Source organism: Eutrema salsugineum, unplaced genomic scaffold, assembly GCF_000478725.1.
Source record: "Eutrema salsugineum unplaced genomic scaffold, Eutsalg1_0 scaffold_17, whole genome shotgun sequence".
NCBI classification, from domain to species: domain Eukaryota; kingdom Viridiplantae; phylum Streptophyta; class Magnoliopsida; order Brassicales; family Brassicaceae; genus Eutrema; species Eutrema salsugineum.
This window is the reverse complement of record NW_006256852.1, coordinates 826,629-832,966: the sequence shown is the minus strand read 5'-3', so window position 1 is coordinate 832,966 and position 6,338 is coordinate 826,629.

The window sequence follows — 6,338 nt, the reverse complement described above, 5'->3', positions numbered from 1 at the left end:
GTAACAGAGGGAAATAATTGCAGAGATCGAAAAGTTTTTTTGTGTATTCACAAGGGAGAACTATTACAACTATTTATATGACAAGAACGTATCTCTATTCTTAACTACAAGATCTGAACTTAAGGAAATTATATATTTTTTTGCTAACCAAATTAAGGAAATTATAGGCATTGATTGTCGATTCGAATCCCTAAACGCGTGGGTAAAAATATTTATATAATGTACATATAATTATAATATGACAACTATTACAGCTATTATATATATATATATATATCACACATACAGTATTTTTATCATAAGTTATAATATTTGTAACTTATTTACAATAATCAATATTTTAATTAGATTCAAAAATTAGTCAATAAAATAGTTATAGCTAAATCCAACAATCTTATACAATCAAAATTTTTAATATACACAATAAAAATACTAATCTATAACAGATAACTAGTATTTTTTTTATGAATGTTAAATTTTATTCAAAAAAAAATGCTTCTACATAGCATTATGCGAGCTTTTGGAAATTAAATAAAAAAATTCCTTCACAGGTTTGTTGGTCTTGAAGCAAACCAGATTTGCATTTCATCCTTATATCTTGTATCTCCTTGTAGCCATATTGAGCTGAACCGATTTTTAATCCCTTTGTCAATATCTTTCACCAGCCTCTGAGCCGTCGAGAAGCTTGAACTGTGTCTGCGATTATATCTCTCCTTCCATAAAACATGAATGGACATCTGGAATAGGTATCTAATGAGAAAACTCTGAAGTTTGGTTCATTGAGTTTGCGAAATTTAGTGAACAACAGCATTCCAGTTAGTGGAATAATCTTGAAGCATGATCCCTTTAGCAACATTTCCCCACACTTGCTGCGAGAAGGGACATGAGAAGAACAAGTGGTCGTGATTTTGGCAGAGTACACATGTAGTTGAGATGTTCGGGTTCCAAATCTGCATTTTATCCCTAGTAGCGAGTCTGTTAAGCAAGGCAAGTCAGGCGATAAACTCATATTTGGGGCAGTGATGTCGAAACCATATGCCTTTAGCCCATGAAACCTTTGGAGAAACAGTTCTCAGTTGATTTCTGGTGGCTTTGGGTGCTGAAACTTACTCGATAAGAATCCTCCGAGGATCTCCATAGATAGGTATCTGCAGCGTTAACTCTGTAATGATGTTTAACACCCTCTATCTCATCTTCGATTCTATTCAGGATTATACTTTGATGCCGCCGTCTCTGATGATTGAGAATCACATCATGCAATATACTCTCTCCTGGAATACCTACGAACCCTCTGTCTCCAGTAAGCAGATGTAGATTGCCCATGGGTGACCATCTGTCTTGCCAAAAAGAGCTTGTGTTTCCATTTCCATTGTCCACCTTAAAAAATGATTCTGCTATCTGTCTGACTTTCAGTATTTGCTTCCACATCCACGAGCCTGGAATCTGTTGAGGTGGACCTGGAGTTAGCCAAATCGATGAGGATCTCACAAGATTTTGTCTTGTCCTGCGAATCCAAAGGGAATCCTGAGCCGTTATGATTCTCCAGAGCAGCTTCGATCCCTAAACATCCTTCTTCTTTAGGTTTACAAACATCTATCCATGCGATTTTGGCTCTGCGCGGATTTAAATCTGTCCATGACCACAGAAAAGCAGAGCACAAGCTCTCGGGTTCCTCAATACACTTGTTTGGTAATCTGAATGCCGACATCCAAAAGTTTATAAGACTGGCAATAACAGAAGTTAAGAGCTGTAATCTCCCTGCATAAGAAAGACATCGAGCTGTCCAAGAACCAATCTTGCTCTTTATTATATTTATCAGTGGGGCGTAATCCAAAGTTTTCATCTTCTTCGTCAATAAAGGGAAGCCCAAGTATCAAGCGGATAAGGACCCAAACTCAAACGGAATCTGCTGTGCAATAGCATCTCTTGCCATCAATGAAAGACCAGCTAAGTATGCAGTGGACTTCTCCACACTTATTTTGAGACCAGACATTCTCAAAAACTCATCGAACACTGAGATAATGCCCTCTACAGATCTCAAGGTTCCGTCCGAGAAGATCATAAGATCGTCTTCAAAACAAAGATGTGTCAAGCCTATGTTCAAACACTTATGATGGTATCCAAACCGCCGTTGAATGGCTGCCTTGTCCAGAATTTTAGAGAGGATGTTCATGCAGATAACAAAAAGATAAGGTGAGAGGGAGGATCCTTGCCGAAGACCCCTGGAGATTCCAAAATACCCTGCTAATTCTCCATTCACCTGAACTGAGAAAGAAGCCGTCGAGACGCAAAGTCTGATCCAATGAATACATTCCAAAGGTAACTGCAGAGCCTCAAGAATTTTTAGCAGATTGTTCCATTGCACTGTATCAAACGCCTTTGAGATGTCTATTTTCAGCGCACATCTTTGAGAGATCGACTCTGTGATACCCTGCAACCAGTTCTGAGGCAAGAAGTAAATTTTCAATGAGCAAACGATCCTGCACAAAAGCCGATTGGTTCGGAGCTATGAACTTTGCTAGAATTCTCTTGAGTCTATTAGCAACAATCTTCAATATTATCTTGTAAAGCACGTTAGAACATGTTATAGGCCGGTAATTTTTCAGCTGTTTTGCTCCCTCTCTTTTCGGATGTAATGCCAGTACCATTGAGTTAACTCCTTTCGGAAGGAAGCCTTTGAGGAAAAAAGAACTGAATGTTCACAGTGTAACCATCAGGCCCCGAAGATTTGTTACTCGCCATTGCAAATAAAACATCTTTGATTTCTGACTCTGTAACCACCTGTGTTAACATCTGTTGATCATCAACCGAGCAGCGGTAATCAAGTAGTGATCTGATCTCGGCCACTGTTGTTTTGCGAATGTCTTCTGGAACAAAGTTCAGAACGAGCTGAAATGACTTACTGCTTCCTCCTTTATTGCAATTTTTTCCAATAGCAGAGTTCCACCTTGTGTTTCGAGCTCCCTGATTCCATTACGTTTTTCTCGAACCTTAACAGCTCGGTGAAATTTTTTTGTGTTTCTATCTCCAAAATTGAGCCATGAGATTTTAGCTTTCTGAGCTAAATACCTCTCTTCGAGACTAGAATATCTGTCCCTGTGCTCGAAAGCTTCGTTTTCTTCCAGTTTCGAGGTCACAATCGGGGCCTGCATATTATGTTCCTGAATAGCGCATAGAGACTCAAAGTCTGATTGCACTCTTTGAGAGATATTTCTCAATGCCTCCCTGGAAATCTGTCTGATAACCGGTAGCTTTTTGGAGAATCGAAACAACACAGAGGTGGAGTGAAAAAGAGGAACTGAACCATCCCAGTATTCTTTCAGACCTGTTCGAAACTGGGGTAAAGAATCGATTATATTGGTGAATTTAAAAGGGCTCTTTGTCCAAGTAGAATCATGATAAGTGAAGATTTTGACTCACTCTAACCTGTGTTTACTGATTGTTTTAAGAGTTTTTGGAGTCTTTTTCAGGGTATTTCAGGTAACTAGGAGACTTTAGAAGGGAATTGAAGTAACTGGAAGCACTCGAGCAAAAAAGGAGCTAAAGCTGAGCAAAAGGAGCCAAATTCACAAGCAGATGGAGAAATATTGGTCAGAGCACCTGTTCCCGATTTCAGCCTTTCGTGGAGGACCTGCTCCAACTTCCGGAGAAAAAAAAGGAAACTGATTTTACCTATTTCTGAAACGCATGAAACGAAATAAAAGGAGTCCAGAGCCGCCTACTTTGAGACTTACGCTTTCTTTTACAATTTTCTATACTTTTGGAGTTTTGCTTGTAAGATTTGGGAGAAGAATCTCTGCTACACTTGAGAAGAATTCTGAACCCTCTTAATATCTCTGAGTTTTTATTCATGAATTCCTTTTCATCTTTTGATGTGTCTCTTTTCTCTATATCTGAGTAGATCTTTTAGCTAGATTAAAGTTTTCAAAGGATTTCATGAGTTAGAGGATTGGATGCAAATAGGGCTTGATATCGATTGTCTTCATCATTGTTAAATTTAACGCTTAGGTTGAACTGATCACTCAATTTACGATCTTAGGTAAATCGATTCATCAAAAGTCTAATAGGTTGCTAGAATACACATTGGTGAGCGATTTGTCCTTAGCCAACGACAGTTGATGTTAAGGCAAATCGTGAACAGATCAAACCTGCTTGTTAATGCTTATCTGTGATTTTCTAGGTTCAAACGACAGTTTAGAATTTAGGTTGTTAGACAAAGTTATCGGTGCCACGACAGTGGGTCGATATTCGTTTATGTTTGACTCCGAGACCTGCATTTAAATTGTACCCTGAATAGTCATTTGATTATCATCTCTGAAACAGCTGTAAAATTTCCTTGGTCTAGTGCTTGTTTTAATTCGAATTTTAATCGTCTTTAGTTTGCTTTTACTTGTCATTAAAGTTACAATCAAATCATCCTTTCTCTTAGCTTTATTTCAGTCCTCGTAGAGTCATAGTATAACACTAGTCCTCTGGATTTTGAATCATTTATATTACAATTTCAACGCTGTTCTATTGCAGTAAAAACTAAGAGATAAATCCCAGTGAATCAAATCACCAGATGAATAATATCTGTACCGCAAATGATCGGAGCATCCACCAGCCTCAAAGACACTATAAGAGTCATGAGAGTTGAGGACCACTGTTCATTTATTAAGAGTCTGTCAAGCTTCTTATGAATAAGTCCCTTTGTTCGCTTATTACTCCAGGTGAACAACGGGCCATGATAGCCTCTCGTACCGTAGCCTGAAAATCACACATTCCATTAAAAGCAGGGGAGCTCAAACCCGATGCTAATACCTCGTTAAAATTCCCCATGATCATCCATTTCATACTTCTATACACTGGAGAAGTAAAATGATGTCTCAAATCCTCCCATAAACTTCTCCTATCCTCCAGAACATTTGAGCCGCACACAAAGGTGCAAAGAAATTCATCTTCCAAACCTTGAACCTTCACCAAAATCGAAATTAGTTGACTGTTTTTAAACACCGGCGCAACCCGAGCAGAATCCCTCCATACTACTCAAATTCGCCCCAGTCTGTTGTCTTCATAATTGCTCACGAAAACCAACCAGGAAATACCCTTGAGACAATGTTCTCAACTTTATTCTCCAAAACTCTAGTTTCAAGTAAACCTCTGAATTGAAACTCATTATCCCTGCACAACTTTTTTACAACTTTTTTACAACCCCCTGATATTCCAAAAAAAAAACCTGATATTTAATGGTTGGGTTTTTTTGGCCTGCCTCTCTTCTTCTTTCCTGTCTCCTGATTAGGAGAACGCTGAGAAGTTGACGGTACACTAGGCTTAGGCTTAGCAGACATGTGAACTGATTTCGACCCTATAGGTAACTAGATCTTTTCACTAGCATTAGCCTCCTTCACTGTTTTGATTTTTCCTCTCCGGCATCCTTAGTAGTTAAGTCCTGTTTTTGCGACTCTGCCACTATCTCATGTCCCTCACTTTTTGACTCCATCTCTGTTCCAGACAATGCCACAAACCGAGAATTTGAAATTACTATCTCCCTATCAACCGTGTTTTTCCTGCCTTATTGGAGCCTTAGCCTGCACCAATTCCTCTGCCTTCTCTACTCTGGTCTTACTGTTTCCCTCTTCCCCTGCAGTATTACCTCTTGTAACTAACAGCTGAGGAATATTCTCCCTTGTTTACTCTGCAACCACAGTTGCTTCCCCTGATTTCCCTAGATTTGACCATTCATTCAACCCCGACTTTTTCTGTGTTGGAGTAACCAGACCCGATTGATCCCCCACTTTGTTAGCCCCTTTTACCCTCTCACTCTGTAAATTACTTTTCGACACAGGGGAGTTCTGAGTCGAAAGAGCCACCTCCAGTTGATCCACACCTTTACTTGTCTCATGTGCTTTATCCATCTTATGAGAAAAGGTTCTCCGAAGGATTTGCACATCACCTGGGTGAGCTCTGCAATCCGTGGTCTCATGTCCCCACTTAGCGCATCATCGGCATCAAGGTGGGAGCCATGGAAATTTGTAATGGACAATTGTATCAACTCCAGTGTTGGATTTGAATTCAAAACACTCTGGTAACTTCTTTTCCAAGTTCACCTCCACAAAGACTTTGGCCTCCTCAACACTCTTTGCCCATAGAGTATCAGGATAGAGCTTCTTAGGTTCGCCCAGATGACTAGTTAAGAAGCTCAAGCCTTTCCACAAAAATTGTACTCAGAACATTTTGAACTATAACCCACATTGGTATAGTCGTAACTTCCGGTTAAGCCTCTTCCACAATGGGACTCCTTTTTGACACGATCATGGGAATGTTATTAATGTTCCACATTCCCCTCTGGAGGACTCTTA